The following is an 18,437-nucleotide window of genomic DNA, read 5'->3' as shown; positions in this document are numbered from 1 at the left end:
TGGAAAAACATTTTTTCAAGATATATACCTTAGAAAACACCAGAGTTTATAGTATAGTAGAATATATTTTACAGATACAGTGAATACAAACAAATGTCCAAAATTAAGTCTAAATAAAACATTACATAATTTACTATAGAAAGTACTAAGGCACTAACAGTTTCAGATGTTACTTTAAAGCAGTGTTGATTGTCGAGAATAATTCAAAGTTAAAATAGATAATTTAGTTGTATGTAAATTTAAATGAATCAAGAGATGATGTCTTTTTGAAGCACAGTTACATTCACGTTATACTTTTTTGCATTAAAAGTTTTTATATTTTGATTATATATTTTAATATTGATGTAATTCATATCTCAAATAACTTGATTTTTATTATATTTATTGTTTATGTTAAAGTATGTGGTCAGTTGTCGCTGCATAAGAGCTATGAGAAGTTCTTCTATATTAGATGACCATCATTTATATGCTTTTTCATGAATGATTAAGGGCGCTGAAATGTAACATTTATAAGGAAAATCTAAGTAGAAATGCTTTTTGTTGATGTATAACAGTGTTTTAAGTAACACATTAGGTATTCAGAGAAGTATTTTGCATTATAGTAATAGGGAAACATTTTGAATTTTAGTAGTAAATTGTTTTATGAGTTGCACATTAAGGTAATACAGTAGCTTTTGAAATGTTATTTTTAGAATGCAATTTCTTTTCATAAAACAAAATGATTTTTAATGTGTTAATATTTTGCATTGAATGAAGTATATCTTGCCACAATAATTAACCTATACCACCTTACCCAAAGTTGTAGGTAACAGATAGTAACAATACACTACTGGGTAACAGTGAAAGGACACCTCTAGTAATCTCTTTTCCCAGTGGCTTTTAATTTCAAACAACTTGGGGAGGTTTTTTTTTTATATGATATGCTTTGGTTTTTTTGTGCCTTACCTCATGTTGAAATGTGTTCCCCCATGTTGGAGGCGGGGTCTAGTGGAAGGTGTTTAGGTCATGGGTGTAGATTACTCATGAATGGATTGGTGTTCTTACCACTGCAGTTAGTGTGTTCTCTGTTAGTTCATGTGAAAGCTGGTTGTTAAAAACAAAAACAAACAAAAAAAAAACTGATATTCCTCTTGCTTTGTCTTTTGCCATGATACCCCTTTGCCTTTTATCATGCATAAAAGCTTCCTGAGGCCTCATCAGAAGTTAAGCAGATGTTGATGTCATGCTTGTATAGCCAACAGAACTGAGGCTAATAAACCTCTTTTCTGTATTAATTTGCCAGTGTTCAGTATTCCCTTCTAGCAGCACAAAATGGACTAACATCCCATAGGTTATATTTTTATTTTTTTCTTTTGTAAATACTGGACAATGATACTCTTATATAATCTTCAGTATAACCATTATAATTGCCCACTATAAAGGAGTATAATGAAAAGCCATGTATTTTGAATCCCGAATGACTATTTACAAAATGTCATACTACGTTTTTCTTTGAGCCTGTGACCCCTCTGGCCTGTAAAAACACATACATACATTTAGTTTTGATTAACATGGAGTTAATTTTATAAGTCTGTCACTCTAAACGTAAGTGTTAGCTTTAAGAGAATTACGGAGCATGTAATTGTGTTTGAGTGTAGGTGTGTACTTTTTTAAGAATAAAACAAAATTATTGGAACAAAATATAATTTAAAAAGTATTGGTAATTTACTAGCAAACTAGGAATCTCAAAGATTCTGAAAGTAAATATTTATTATCTGCTTTGTATTGAATTTACTTCTGTAAAATCTTATGGCTGCTGGCTCAGAATCTTCTCATGCAAATCCTGTTTTTTTCTTGTCTGTTGATCATACTAAACCTAATGTATAGTTTTCTCATTCCAAAGTTCATGAAATTTTCTCTATATTCCTGAGAAATTCTAAGAATAACTTTCATAAAATGTATTAATGTTCACAAGATAATTTTAAGATGTAATTCTACAATGTGTGTGTTGCTACATTTTATTTAATTAGTACATTTTATTTTTGTATTTCAATTGGAGAACCCTATTTTGGCCAATTTTTACTTGGTTTTTGTTTCCATTTTAATATTTTACATAATTGATTTTTTTTCACTTTATTGAGCCAATTTGTTTAGATGTACACTGGGAAGGCTTCATAATTCACAAAGTTGTTTTGACATATAAATGAGGTGAACAAACAGGAAAGTGCTAGGTTTCCTGGGGGTATAATAGATGCTCTATAATTAGCAGTAAATATTCTTGTTTAAGTCACTTTTTGGCTACAAGTAAGAGATTAGAAATATTCAGCATAAAGAGATGGCATTAACTCTGCATGTAAAGAAAACACATGTATACCCAGGCTGTACAACTGCCTCTGAAATTAAGAGGAATTGTGTTTATTTCGTAGTTATCTCTGGTACTTCACTGTTATTTTATTTTCACCCCCAACTATGCGTCAATCATAGCCCTTTCCCTTCTTTGCTTATTATGGCTACAGATTTCTCACTGTTCTCTGCAGCCCATGTAATTTCATACAGTATTTTGTAGGTTGTGATAAGGAATTTGAAATTTTTAATATAGTGAAAAATTGGATTTAACTGGAGAGTTTGAGGACATTTTTAAGTTAGAAATGCACCATTTGAATCATTTAATTGGCATAATTGGGATGTACTCTACACAGTTTATAGGATTAAATTACTGAGTAATGTTTGTATGAAAGAAATGTTATTAGATTCTACCACAAAATATAGTAAACATGAAATCAGTTAGAATAGGTAAAGCATTAATAATGGTAGGCTATATATCATAATCACTATATAAAGAAACATCAGAATTTGGAAACTCATTAAGCAAAAATATATCTTAGAAATCTTAAGGACACTTAATGGCAAGCAAAAAAGTTTAAATTTAGTTTTTTATAAATTACATATAGCACAATTTATGTGTACATGTAGAATCTTTTAGTTTTTAGTGTTTATGTAATATATTAGACAATAATACATTTACATTTATGTTTACATTTATATTTAATTTTTCGAATTTAATTTAAATTTCTAAATGCTTCTGTGGCTTTAAATTTTGGAATAATCTTTTCTTCCCCATTGATACTGGAATCTTGGGAAGTTTCTTACTCATATCACAATATGTTTTATTTAAATGGGTGCAGCTTACATTGCAGAGTTTATATAAATAATCACATAACAAGCCAATTCCTTAGTCATTTTCTGTATTAAAAAACTCAGAGATCTAGAGAGCTTTTGGATTGAAATATTTCCTTGGTGATTTTGGATGCAAACCTGATTTCTGTGTTCACACCATGGCCAGAGATGGGACTGTTAGCACCACCTGCTTCTTTAATGTCGTCCATATGATCAGCATCAGCACCAGAAACTCCAGGTGTCCCAAACTTAAAGTGAAAGCCATAGAGTCCTTTGGTGACTCCCATGTTCTGTGCTGGTTCTAGAACATGCTGGTAAATATCAGAGTTTCTATGCTTATGGCTGATAAGTAGACATTTTTAAAAATCATAAAAACTGTATTTTCTATATAGTTCAGCTAAGTTTATGAAGAAGATGCAGACTCAGTATTTGGAGCATTGCTATCGCTCCATGATGTGTTTAAAAATTATTTTTAAATTGACAAAATTTTATATCTACATATATATATATCTTGTAACACATGATGTTTGAAATGCTTAATTCTAGCCAATTAAAAATGCTTTACCTCAATAGTTATTTTTATTGTGAGAATGGTCAACATGGTCTTGGCACTTTAAAAAAAAAAAACTATATTCTCAATAACTGTATTCACTCTGCACTACAATAGGTCTCTTGAACTAATTCCTCCTAGCTAACAGGCATTGTTTATCATTTAACAGATAATTCTCTAAGCCCCCTTCTCCTAAAACTTCAGCATCTCTTAACCTTCTTTCTAGTCTCTACTTTTATGAGATCAACTTGCTTAGATTCCACGTGAGTGAGACCATGAGGTATTCATCTTTCTGTGTTCTGCTCCATTGGTCTATTTATCTGTTTTTAATGCCAGTATTGGACTGTTTCAGTTACTGTAGCTTTGCAGTATATTTGACTGTCAAGTAGTGCAATGCTTCCAACCTTCAGAGTCTTTTACTGTACTATATGAATTTTTGTTTTTATGTTTTTGTGAAAAATTTTATTGATATTTTGATAGACATTATGTTAAATATATACATCATTTTGTGTAACATAGACTTTTTAGCAATATTAATTTGGCCAATTTATGAATAAGGGATAACTTTTCATTTATGTTTAATTTTATACCTCAGTTTTCTTTAGCTTTTAATGTAGAGATCTTTAACATTTTTGAATAATTTTATTTGGAAGTAAACTTTCTGTAACTATTGCAGGTGTCAATTGTTTTCTTTATTTCTTTTTCAGATAGTTTGTTGTTAGTGTATAGAAATGCTACTGACCCTTATATCTTGATTTTGTATCCTGCAACTTTAGTGAATTTATTCTAAGCATTTTTAAAGTTTTCTATTTATAAGACTGTGATATCTGCAAACAGGGACAATTATTTTCTTTCTTTCCAATTTGGTTGTCTTTGGTTTTGTTTTCTAATTGCTCTGGCCTGGAAATTCAGTAGCATGTTAAATAAGAGTGATGAAGTTAGATATCTTTGCCTTACTATAACTCTTAGAAAAAAGGCTTACAACTTTTGAAGGTTTAGCATGATGTCAGATGTCCATTTGTCATATATGGCCTTTATTGGCTTGAGGTATGTATGTTCTATATGTAATTTGTTTTGAGATTTTGTCATAAAGTAATGTTGAATTTTCTAAAATTCTTTTTCTGCATTCACTTAAAAGTTATAATTGGTTCTGAGATCCTTCATCTTTCTCAGAATCTAGGAGGATGCATCTGTACCTAGAGGAGGACACAAAGGCATCATATGTTACATTCTCGTGACATATAATGTCTACTGCTTATAATGTCTACTGTGAGTTTCTGACTCCCCAAATGAAATTGAGGCCCAGAAACTTTCAACTGCTTTGTTCGTTGAATAATGCCAAGTGTCTGGAAATGTGACTATTCAGATTAAATGCTTAATGTGTGTGTGTTGACTAAATAAATCTCAACCAGAACCTTCTCAGATATTTTGTTGAACGTGGGACCTTTGTTTTTTGTTGTTGTTTTGTTTTGTTTTTGTTGTTTTTTACCAGCAGGGGACCCCTGTTTTGTCTATGTCAAGAACAAAGACCAGGCAAAAGAAATGTCAAACCGCATTTACAAATGCAAAAATGGACTTGTTTTTGATATGCTTTTCCCAACAATAAGGGACATGAGTCATTGGGGCATGTTACAGAGAGTTTCAGTAAAATTCAGAAAAAAATAATAAATATGAACAGCCACAGCATGCCCAGAAGCCTTTTTATGGAGCCAGGCATGGTTGACCTGCTTTCCATGTCTCAAAACATTAGTCCCTACAAGAACCCTATGAGGTTTATCTTCTTTTCACCCATTTTCAGAGAAGAAAAGTTCAGCTCAGAGAGCTGCAGGAACATTGGGGACATCTCCAAGTCACAGCCAATAGGTGGCAGTCATCAGTGTGTCTTGGAAGGGACAAACATTGAGCTTCTGAACAGCTACTCCAGAAACTATGGTGCTGTGGTGAAGTCCTGGTTAGGAGCCTAGGAAAATGGTGAAGGAAAAGATGGTCCCAGCCTGCAAAGCTGAAGTCAGGAACTCCACCAGGATCTCCCTTCTCCCTAGCCTGGTGGTCCACATCATGCAGATTTACTCTAGATTCAGCTTAGACTCATTTTTATACTACTCGGGGGACAAGGAGGGAACTACAGTCAGTAATAGCAGCATGAGCCTCAGGTGCTTTGGGGATTGAAATTCAGACCAGGAAATTCCAATACATCAGTGCATGTGGAAGACATGAGTATTTAAGGAGAAGGTTCTAGGCTTCCGAAGTAAAATTGGATGTGGAGGTTGGGGATTGATTCAAACATTAATACTTTCAAGCGTTTCTATGGTATTTGTCAGCTGTGGAGCAACAGCACACATCTGTATTAATAGCCTGTGTTAAGAGATTACTGTGAATCCTGAAAAACATCCTCATTGTAGAGATGAGAAAACACAGGCTTTTGCACATCCAATGTCTCCTTAAAGCATGTGGTTCAGAATTGAGAACGTGCAGAGTGAGAGTGGTATGAATTTTCCTGTAAGCTACCTGAAGTTCTGTTTGCTGTCATGTGGAGGAAAAGAGCCTTGGAGAAGTTTTATTTTTTTCTGTTTGGAAAGAATACACAGAGCAAGATGATTTACAATAACCCTTTTGACCTAACGCACATACTTGTTTTCTTTAACATTAAGGGGAGTCTTAAGAAACAGCTACAGCAGTTTCTCACCTGGCAAAGACAAATGCTGGGAAACTGCAGGGCCAAGGATGTGAGCAGATGACGCAGGGAAGAGAAACCCCAAATAAGTATTAAATGACTGAAAGGTGACTCAAACTTATCTGTTAAACAACTGGAAATGCAAGGAATTACATGAGTTTCTTTGTCACACAGACACCAGATTGGCAAAAAATTAAGTCTTAACATTCAAGGGAGGCTGGATGTAGGGAACCAGCGATATTGAGAGACTGCTGGGGACACTATACTTGCCACAGCCCTTTTGGAAAGTAATCTGGCTATACCTATTAAAGTTTTACCCATGCATATTCTTTCACCAAGTTACCCCTTTCTGCAGGTGATTACTATATATTATGGGCTGAATTGCATTTTCTCCCAAAAATGTATGTGTTCCCATGTTTTAATAGCCAGTGCCTCAGAATGGGAATATATTTGGACATATGATTTTTATAGAGGTAATTAAGGTTAAGTGAGTTTATTGGAGTGAGCCCTAATCCAATATGACTGGGGTCTTTATAAGAAGTGATGGTAAAGATACAGAAACAGAAGATCCTGTGAACACAGCAATGGAAGACAGCCATCTACTAGTCAAGGAAAATGGCCTCAGAAAAAACACCCCAGCCATAGCTTGATGTCAGGTTCCTAGCCTCCAGAATTGTGAGAAAAAATATCTGTTATTAAAGCCTTGAGTTTGTGATGCTGTATTATGACAGCGTAGCAAACTGTTATAGTTTGTTAAGACACATACAATATGTTTCCTGCAGCACGACTGAAGTGGAAATAAAATGTCTTCATGCCAGTTTCCACCAGCATTGAAAGGCTGAACCACTGTGGGAAACAGCTTTGATTATGAAATAACATAAAGACGTGATATCAAGACATGTAAGGTCAGAGCTCCTGCCCTGATGGGACTATAGGCATGAGTTCTCTAAGATGACACATTGCAGAGAAATGCATAGGATACCTTAACCTTTTTGGGTTAACCCCCGGCTCCCCTTTTGTAAACACTACCCTCATAAAAATACTGGTGTGTAAGGTATGGAGAAGGAGCTGTCTGCTGTAAGAGATACTTGGGTGCAGTTATTTAATAAAAACAGCAACATGCAAAGATACTCATGGCCTAGTGTGAAGTAAAAGCAACAGAAAAATGTCTTCTCTGATATTTCTATAAGTATGTGAACAGGGATTTGCGCCTAACCATTTGCCATTTAGGACTCATGAAAGCCAGACTCCTTTGGGAAAGAATGGTGAGTTACCCTAGTGGAAAAGCCCTAGGACAGATCCCAGGGTGTCTACATATTCAGGTCTTTGTCCTGGGCCCACTTTTGTCTCCTCTGATCCCTGTCTGCAAAGACCTGTCTGTGCCCACTCCCACCCAAGCCCAGTGCTAGATATGCTCGGTGGCATGGTATACCTGCCCTTCATCCAAAGAGATGGAGTAGTTGGACCCATCAAACAGCTTTTTATTGATCTCCTGCATGGAGCTCTGCAAAGAGAGTGCCTTGCACCTAGGCCAAGAGGCATCAGTGGTTGCCTGGTTGTCATCACGGGGACACTTCCGTTAAAAGTTCTCCAAAGGTTGAGGCTTCATTGAGCCATGATTACACCACTGCACTTCAGCCTGTGAGACAAAAGTGAGACCCTATTTAAAAAAAAATAATTATCCCTATATCAGGCATAAAAGAGAATTCCCATAGACCTTCAGCCAGGGAAGAAACCAGATCACGGTTTGAAGTCTTCGGGTTCACATCCAAGAAGACAAAATTGTTTTTCAACACTCACCTCCCTGTCCTGTCATGCCCTGTGGTATGAACCTGACCATCTCACTAAGGCTTCCGACACTTGATAATCTGCTTGTGTCCAGAAATAGCCTCCTCAGCACTTGCTTTCCCCAACACACGGTGTCAGAAAGACATGCGAGCCTTATTTAATAGGATCACAGATGAGGCCTTACCTGCATGGGCCTCTCCTGAGATGCCCTGTGTTACCTTTGCATGCCCCCTGCCAAATGGCCAGAGGCATCAGTGGTGAGAGTTGAGCCAATGCCTGCATTGTTGGAAAGCATTCTCACGTCAGGCCTTACTAAATCAAGAGCCTTGGAAAAGTCAGGATATAGCAAAAGAACATCTTGCTCTCTTGAGCATTTCCTACTGAGTAAGTTGACTACTGGGGCTGTCTCTAGAATGTAGGTGCCTGGTTACCAGGGTTCTAAATTATCTTGGGGTCTGTCACCGAGAAAGTAAGGTCACTTCAGGGTTCTATCCCCAGGACCCCTTCCTTCCATAAGACCTACCCAAAGGCCCTGGTGGGCTACTGATTTCTCACGCTCCCCACCATGTCAACTCCTTGCCTATACACAGTTATGCAAGCACAGCCTCTCAGTCCCCTACGGAGACTGGACGCAGTCAGGGCCCCAGGTTTGTGGTGACACAGCTGGATCAGAACTACTTTTTTCTAACCAGTTCTGTGACCCTAGAAGTCATTGTGTATTTTGGTGCCTACCCAGCCTCCTAACCTACCCAATGGGGATTATACCAGCATCTTCCTAGAAAATTCTTCGGGTACAAATGAGACAAAACTCATGGCATAGTGTCACATGAAGATAAAGCACAAATTTAGAGATGAAAGAATTACAAGAAGGGGTGGGAGGTAGCATGGACTACAGCTCAAACAGGCCTGGGCCCAGCAGTGTGGTTTTGGAAAGTCACTTCTCTGGGCCTCATTTTTCATTCTGAATTAGAGGTTAAAATCCAAATATTGCCATCTTCCAGCTAATTACACATTCCAGTGACTTTCCATTATATGTAAAATCAGACGCTTGTGCTGCATATCAGGTGGTGTGCAGCATCCACAAAAACTCAGAGCACTGTGGGGCTAATGACTCACTTTTGACCAACAGAATTCAACAAAGACAATGGGATATCACTTATATTTCACCTCAGGCTGGAGATCAGCGTCTGGCATAATTGGGCTTTGGCAAGGGCTCTCAGGTTGTAGGCCGGAGGCTTAAGGTTGTACACTTACCTGGCAAAGAGAGTAAGAGCTTTTTAAGAACTATTTCATAAAGCCAGTAAATCCAATTATGAGGGCTTCAGCCTTAGAATATAATTGCTTTCCATTTCCTCAGCTTTAAGATGTCAAAATATGAATTAGACAATTACGTCATGACTAAGCCTGAGCATATTTTATGTATATAAAGCTATTAATATTTTTTGTGAACTACAACATATCTTTTGCCAATTTTTCTATTTTGTGGATTATCTTTTTCTAGTCAATAATCTTGTGATTATTATTTAATCCAGGGTCCCGTTATCCTCTAGGCAACTGCTCTCTCCTGGGAGGGTGTGCCTGGTCAGGTTTGCCTCACCTTTTGTAGCTACCCTATCCTGTATGCCATTTGGCTGTGGTTTTCTTCTTCAATCCAATCCTATCTACATTTCATGTTTTAATGATTTTTCCTGACTTCTAGTTTAGTGAGGATACATCTTAATTTTCAGAGTGAGTTATTCTTTCTAAGAATTTGTGGTAAAGAAAGGTTGCCACAGATAACCTGTCAGCCATCTTAAATCAAAAGATCAGAAGTTATCTGACGTATATTGCATTATTTAGTCTGATACTTCTGAAATGGTAAATGCTTCTCTTTGGCAAGAGAGAACACAGGAATATTGGAGGATTTGCCTCATTAATGTATACTCATCTTGGCATAATTGTGCTAGACTGATTATTAAGCTAAAGAGGGTAAACAAAAAAGGGAGCCCAAACAGGTAAAAAGTCTACCTTCAAATCACTGACAGTATTATCTAATGGAATTTTACTAAAGGCCCCATCCTGGCTTTTGAGCTGCATTAATCTATTGTGTCTGGATACTATTTACATATTCATATGAGTCATTTTTTAAGTTGTGAAACTTCTATAGTCACCGTTCACTAATGAGTCCTCTGGGAACTAAACTGTTTTTTAACAAGCTTAACTGAGGTAACTGGAATCAAACAGGCCATAAATTACACAGGGTAGCCTTGACTTGTGGCTTAGGGGAAGTATATTTCTAAGTTTCTTATGCTCAGTGACAGATATGTGCCCTTGCAGCTTCTCCTTGAGTAGGCCTTGCTGCAGTTCGACAGGGGATATCCTGCTCATGAACTGTGGGGTTGAAAAGCATCCCTTGCTCACTGTAAAGGGTCCACGCTCTCTCCTTTTTCTTTTCTTTTCTTTCTTGCTTTTTTTTTTTTTTTTTTTTTTTTTTTTTTTGTGGTGGAGTTTTGCTCTTTTTGCCCAGGCTGGAGTGCAATGGCAGGATCTTGGCTCACTCCAACCTCCGCCTCCCGGGTTCAAGCAAATCTCCTCCCTCAGCATCCCAAGTAGCTGGGATTACGGGCATGCGCCACCACAGCCGGCTAATTTTTTGTATTTTTAGTAGAGATGGGGTTTCACCATATTGGTCAGCTGGTCTTGAACTCCAGACCTCAGATGATTCACCCACCTCGGCCTCCCAAAGTGCTGGGATTACAGGCATGAGCTACAGCACCCGGCCTCTCCTCTTTTTTTTTTTTAAACAGAAACTCATTTCATCACTCAGGCTGGGGTGCAGTGGAGTGATTTTGGCTCACTGCAGCCTCGACCTCCTGGGGTCAAGCGATCCTCCTTCCTCAGTCCCCCAAGTAGCTGGGACTACAGGTGCACGCCAGCACACCCAGCTAATTTTTTGTAGAGACAGGGTTTTGCCATGTTGCCCAGGCTGGTCTCAAATTCCTGACCTCAAGCAATCCGCCCGCCTTGGCCTCTCAAAGTGCTAGGATTTCAGACATGAGACACCACACCCCACTGAGAACAGAAAAAGATAAAAAAGGTCTACTCTATATCTCAGTCGATGTGTTATTTGATTCTGAGATAATAGCTACTGGGCCTTGCTCTTTCCCCCTGCTGATATATAAATACCTTGGGAAAACTTGGTTCACAGGCTACAGATGAGCCACTACAATTAAAAGTAGAACTGGCATCTACAATTTTGCTGAGAAGACGAGGAGATTGGTGACCCCAGCTTCCATTAATCTCCTCTCCAGGAATTTTCTCCTGGGAATGTTGATAGCTATTTTCTCACATAATTAGATAAAGAAAGTAAGCAAGATCAAATATTTCTCAGAACGATGACTTATCAGTTCTTGTTTAAGGGATACTTTAATAACTTGCAGCAGAAAATATAAGTTAATTGTATTTAATGTAGTCAGAGAAGTTTACTGTCAATTATTTTGGGAAATAAATACACCCCGAACTTATTTATCAGGCTCCTAATGGATCAGAGAATTTTATGTCTTCAATAATGTGATGAAACATATGAACACATTAACCATGAAATTATAGGGAAGAAAAAAGGATATCTAATTTATTGAGAAAAGCTAAGGTATTCATATTCAAATGGGTGTATTTTTCTTTATCCCACTGCCCTGAGTTTATTGAAAATACAGATTTATGGAACATTTAGATATTTTATGGAACAGAAGTCACAGTATCAGAAGAAACTCCCAATTTATTTTTTAAAGTTTCTGTTGCAGCTCTTGAAATGGAAACCTCAGGAGATTCAGAACACCAAACAGTAGCTCTAACAATGTAGATATTTGAGTAAAAGTGTTTTGTATCCCCCAGGAAGAAGTCATACCCTTAAGTTTTGGGACAATAATATACCTACTAGACTAAATTGTGAATATATCCTTAGGTTTCGTAATAGTTTAGCCTGTTGATACCAGTTCTATAATTAGTGATTTAATTTCTATAATTAAACATAATTCAACCAAGTTGAATTAAAACTAGTATCAGGCTCATAAAGGTTCTGCAGATATTACATTTATTAAAATGTGTTTTGATCTGCTTTGGTATTGGAGCTAAAAAAAATCCATAATTCTGGCTAGCAAGCAGATTCTCAGTAAAATTTATAACAGTCCACACACATATATGGTCCATCATTGTAAACATAAAATGCCAAGCTGGATAGAGTGTCTTCAGATGTTTTCTGACTCATGGCTGGTCTCTTGTGTTCAAATACATTCATGGTTTTGGCAGGAGAACTTTTATTCTGAGTTGGGCATGAGTATATGAACCTGTGGCTTATGTAAGCCACTAGGGTCTACAAGTGTTCACATTTGGCATCACACACTTGACTGCGTTCACAATTTTAAAAATATGTTTAAAATATAATTTGAATTTTTAATCTACTTTGAGTTAAATTTTTTATATGATGAAAGGTAAGGATCTATTTGTATTCTTCTGCATATTGCCAGCCAGTTATGCCAACACCATTTATTGAATAGGAAGTCGTTTCTTCATTGCTTGTTTTTGTCAGCCTTCTTAAAGATCAGATGGTTGTAGGTGTATGGCCTTATTTCCAAGTTTCCTATTCTGTTCTATTATGTGGATTAAAGATTTAAATGTAAGATTGCAAAATATAAAAATCCTGAAAGCAAACCTAGAATTTACCCTCCTCAACATCGACTTTGGCAAGGAATTTAAGACCAAGCCCCCAAAAGCAATTGCAACAAAACCACAAGTTAACAAATGGGACCTAATTAAACTAAAGATTTTCTGCAAAGTGGAAAAAAAAAAAAAAAAAAAACACCAACAGAGTAAACAAACAACCCACACAATGGGAAAAAAATATTCACAAACTGCATCCAACAAAGGTCTAATACCCTGAATCTGTAAGAAACTTAAGTCAACAAGTAGAGAATGAATAGTGCCATACAAAAGTGAGCAAAAGACATGAACAGACACTTTTCAAAGTAAGACATACAAGTGGCCAATGAACATATCAAAAAATACTCATCACAAATCACCAGAGAAATGCAAATTAAAACCACAATGAAATACCATCTCCCCACGCCTGTAATTCCAGCACTTTGGGAGGCCGAGGCGGGTGGATCACGAGGTCAGGAGATCGAGACCATCCTGGCTAACACGGTGAAACCCCGTCTCTACTAAAAATATACATATATCTAAAAAAAAATTAGCCAGGTGTGGTGGCGTGCGCCTGTAGTCCCAGCTACTCAGGAGGCTGAGGCAGGAGAATGGTGGGAACCCGTGAGGCGGAGCTTGCAGTGAGCCGAAGTGCCACTGCACGCCAGCCTGGGAGACAGAGCGAGACCGTCTCAAAAAAAAAAAAAAAGAAAAAAGAAAAAGAAATACCATCTCCCACTGGTCAGAATAGCTATTATCAAAAATACAACACATGCTATCAAGGCTGCAGATAAAAAAAACCCATACCTCATTGGTGGGAATGTAAATTAGTTCAGCCACTGTGGAAAGCAGTTTGGAGATTTCTCAAAGAACTTAAAACAGAGTTACCATTTGACCCAGCAATTCCATAACTGGGTATATCCCAAAATGAAAATAAATTATTATACCAATAAGACACAAGCACTCATATACTCATCATTGCAGTACTCACAGTAGCAGAGAAGTGGAATCAACCTAGGTGCCCGACAATGCTGGATTGTATTAAGAAAACGTACATTTACACCATGGAATACTATGAAGCTATAAAAAAATAAAATCATGTTCTCAGCAGCAACATAGATGAAGCTGGAAGCCATAATCTAAAGCAGATTAACTCTGGAACAGAAAACCAAATACCACGTGTTCTCACTTAGAAGTGGAAGATAAACAAATAGGCACTGTGGATTCCTAGGAGAGTAGGAAGAGAGACGGGCATGTGTTGAAAGACTACCTGTGGGTGCCATGCTTACTATACCCCAAATACCCATGTAACAGTCCTACACATGTATCCCCCTGATTTAATAAAAGCTGAAATTTTAAAAATCACATTGTACACCACAAGTATATATAATTGTAATTTGTCAATTATACCTTAGTACATCTGAATAAAGAATAAAGTGTAATTTGAAGCAAACATTTGTAGAACCATTTAAATGAGTAGTTTGGCCTCCATTGTATTGGACTAAAGTGTAAGATTATTATGGTCTCAGGTAGGACCTTTACCAGGGTGGGCTTCAGAGGGCCTCCCTACTTTGATTAGGTAAATGTCTGCCTGGCTGAGGGCTTTTTGCCTCCCAGGAGTTCAGCTTTTGTCTGCCCAGAATTAAATTTCGCTGACACAGAGCCGGTCCTCTGTGTCTGTGGCAGTAGCTTCCCCTGGTCAGGAATGATCAGAAAGGTCTCAAGTGGAAGCTGCTCACTGTCCCAAGATTCTACACGTTCCTATCCAGTAAGGATTGCACACCCCTCACCTAGAACTTTTCTATCCAGCTCTGTGAAGGGCTGCCCTAGTCTTTCAGGTTCCCTGTAGTCAGGATTTTTAAGCCCCCATTCAACCCCTGTTCACTGCCTCAGAGTCTCTATGCTTATACTCTGGTTTTAATAATTATGTTCAACTTTAAAATAACTTTTAGGACTGGGAGGCCAACACAAAATCAGACCACCAGGAATCCTTCTCATTCCCATTTGTGTGTTCCTTCATGTGAGGCCTTTTATTTATTTATTTTTTATGTCCAGCATTTTCATATTTGTAGATGTCTCAGGTTTCCTGGGCTTGGGAGGCTCCATTTGTTAGGAAAATTATGGCAATGAGTGGATCACCTTTTTTTTTTTTTTTTTTTTTTTCTTAAGACAGGATCTCACTCTGTTGCTCAGACTGGAGTGCAGTGGTGCCATCATAGTTCACTGGAGCCTCAAACTCCTGGGCTTAAGCAATCCTCTTGCCTTAGGCTCCCAACTAGCTGATACTGCAGGCACATGCCACCATGCTCTACAAATTAAAAAAAAAAAAATTGTAGAGACAGGACCTTGCCATGTTGCCCATGCTAGAATCAATTTTTCTAATGTTCTGAATTAAGGGTTTATAAGTCTGTCAGGATGTCCCGCCATATTTGCAATTCTGCCCTATTTGCAATTCTAGAGAAAAAAAACACACATTTTCGTCAGACTTATCCATGCACATATTGGTGTGACGGACCAATAGGGCTGAATTTTTTTTCATGCCCAGTGTAGTATTAATATTGTGACTGTCTTTTATCCTACACAATCATTGTTTGCCAGTCTCCATAAGGGATTCTTCATTCTCCATCCAACACTTGCAGGGTGATGTTCCCTGAACTTCCAGCCATAGATCTTTTCCTTTCATATTTGATATTCTTTCTCAGGGTTACCACATCTATTTTTATACTTCTGCTGATTATTCCCAACCACCTTTAGCTATGACTCTGGAGTCAATATGACTCCAATCTACCTTTTCAAAGTTATTCCACCAAACTTCTTTACATTTCTTACAAACTGGCCAAATTCAATGTTCTTGGCTCTCCTTATGCCTCCATAAAGGTGAATTTGATGTAAGGCCCTTATTTCCAAGGAGCTTATCACTTAATGAAAAAATATTAAAAAGCATATCCTTTTTTTTAAATGTAAAAAAATAGGACATGTGGTTCCAGGAGTCCAAAAGAGGTGCTTGCAGAGGAAAATCAGAGAACATTCACGCAGGAGCTGATCTTGAAGGATGGGTAAGATTCAGAAATGCAGTGATGCAGAGAAATGCATTCCATGCAGAGCAAAATGCAAAGGTAGAATGGAGTAAAAAGTGTACAGAGAAGAGAGTGGTTTTGTTTGCCTGACATTGGAAAGGTAGATTGAAAAAAACTCAGGAAGGGCTTTGATGTACAGGCTTAATTTGAATTTTATTCCAGGTGATGTAAATACTTCTATGATTTTAGACATTATTAGAACCCTGTTCCTGAATATTCAGCCTACCACCACCATATGAGATTAGGGAACAGTAGGGGGAAGAAAAGGGAGAAATTTCTGAGTTAGGGGAGTGACAGTGGGTATGGAGAGTTAGAAAGGATATGAGGTAGAATTTTCAGGGCAGGGAAGACGAAGGGCCCATAATAAGCTTCAGGTTGGAGCCTGAGTGATTGGGAGGCTCAGGGTACTATAAACAGTATAGAGAAAAGAAAACACAGAGGGGCAGAGGGAATAAATTTAGGGCATGTTGGAGCTGATGCGATCTCTGGGAAACTCAGGTGGAGACTCCTACTCACATGATCATCTCAACCTTAGTGTTTTGAACTCCAGGGTCAGGTCGGTCTGGTTCCCTTCCCTACTCCTCTCAGCTAGGAAAAGCCTACTTTGGTGCCCAGGCTTGTGTGACTTGAGGGAGTAAATACTTCAGCAGCTCCCCCTGACCTTCATGCTGTGGGTCGGTCTAGGGATGATTATGAGAACCTTGCAGGCTCACTCCGGCTTCTGTGCTCTACCTCACAGGACTAGCTTTTGATTGTCTCTGAAAATTATTGTCCCCTTTCTGAGGCTCTGACACAGTCACCTGGGACAAAAACCCCTGCCCCAAGTCTTGTGCTGGGGTCCTAATATCTACGGACAATACCTAGAGGATGAAAACATCCTTAAAGATAACTGTGGTTTTCTAACTGTTCCAGCAGCCTAGGTGACACTTTGTGGTTTCTGATTATTGACCATTTTTAAGCCCAGTAGGGTTGGCTCAACTCTTCTTCCTGCAAGGCCCAGTCCCCATGCCTGTATCATCCTCATAAATGGACCCTGGCCCTCTCTCCACTTCCAAGTGCTACTTCAAGTTCAACACCACACTATGCCAGGAACTCAGAAAGTGAGCTGACCAGCAGGTGGTCACACTCCACCTTGCACTTACTTGGGGTTTTTGATGGAAGCATCTTGCATCCTGCCTCTTGGGTTTTCAACAATCCCATAATTTTTCACCTCTGAGCCTACCCTGGTTGTAGATAACCCACCACTGGACACCTGACCTTTTTGCTACACTGGAGGGCTCAAGACTGCTGCTGTTCATATCTCCTGTCTTGGATGATGTTTCTGCTAGTTGCATCTTGGTTCTAACAGTGCCATCATCCAATTCCATGAGAGCTTCCTTTGCATTTATGGTTTGAGGTTTGCAGAAATAAAACAAAATTGGAGGGAGGTCTGGGAGAATCCAGGTCCTCCATGACTGATTTAGTCAAACAAGGTGACTAAAGAGTCACCTTCTTCTCATTCTGAAGACTTCACATAATTAAAACTTTTCCCGGCCAAACACTAAATAAATTTTACACATGCTGCTTGAATCACTGTGCAAGCATTCTATGAATTACTGTGGATTTCTCAGAGATTAATATCTCTCTAAAACTATTCCTCTGGGTAGGTTGAAGCCAGCAGCTGTGGAAACTCAAGATTTGCCTTATCCAATGAAGCTTTAGGACAGGGCTGCCTTTCACATTTCTCAGATATACTGCCTATTTGGAAAATATTAACACTCTTGGCAACTATGAGCTCCTCAAATATTCCAGTTTTTCAAAAATTTGAAATGGAAAAGGTAATTGTACATATTTAGATCAGAAATTGCTTGGAGTTACTGGGATTTATTATAAAGGCTTTTATTCATATGTTTTAATTAAACTTACATTTTTAAAACACATACAAATATATTATTATGAAGTATATGAGAAAAAAAGAAAAGCTTTCTCTCTACAATTTATTTTTAAGATGAGAACTTAAGAAATGAGAGACACCACCGAGGTGGCTGCCAGTGTCAGGCACGGGTTTGGCAGAGAACAACCTAAGACAGGACCAACCACTGACAGATTCTACTATAGGAGCAAGAGGAAGTTTCAGGGAAGAGAAGGCAATGACCTACAGAATCATGACCTAAATAAATGGTGGTGGTTTTAAGCCTTTAGATTACAGGTTAGTTTATTTTGTTCCAAATGGTAATTGATACATAAGTAGAGTTAGATCCTTTTAGAAATCTTTCCCAGGAAACTTTCAAGTAAAGATGGTGGATTGAGCAAACACATCTGCTTTCATCTTCTCTTTGTCCCCAGTAAACTCAGAGTAAATGATAATTTTAGAAGTGCATAAATCCACAAGGATAGGAATCAAGTATAAGAAGGATAGACAAGATAAAAAATGTTGGAAGCTGGAAAGCAAATAGTATAGGACAAAAGATTGAAACAGGTATATATATTTGTCACACCTTATGAAACTGTGAACTTAAAAGATGAGCATTTTCTTTAT

General features: G+C 37.8%; 1 pseudogene; it reads left to right on the top strand.

The window, feature by feature from the left end:
- PANTROV1R-PS201 (vomeronasal 1 receptor panTroV1R-ps201 pseudogene) lies at nucleotides 3,055–3,620 on the top strand (annotated as a pseudogene).

This window comes from Pan troglodytes, chromosome 1 (assembly GCF_028858775.2).
Source record: "Pan troglodytes isolate AG18354 chromosome 1, NHGRI_mPanTro3-v2.0_pri, whole genome shotgun sequence".
Lineage (NCBI taxonomy): Eukaryota > Metazoa > Chordata > Mammalia > Primates > Hominidae > Pan > Pan troglodytes.
The sequence above is the reverse complement of the archived record's forward strand: the minus strand, read 5'-3'. Positions and strand labels throughout refer to the sequence as shown.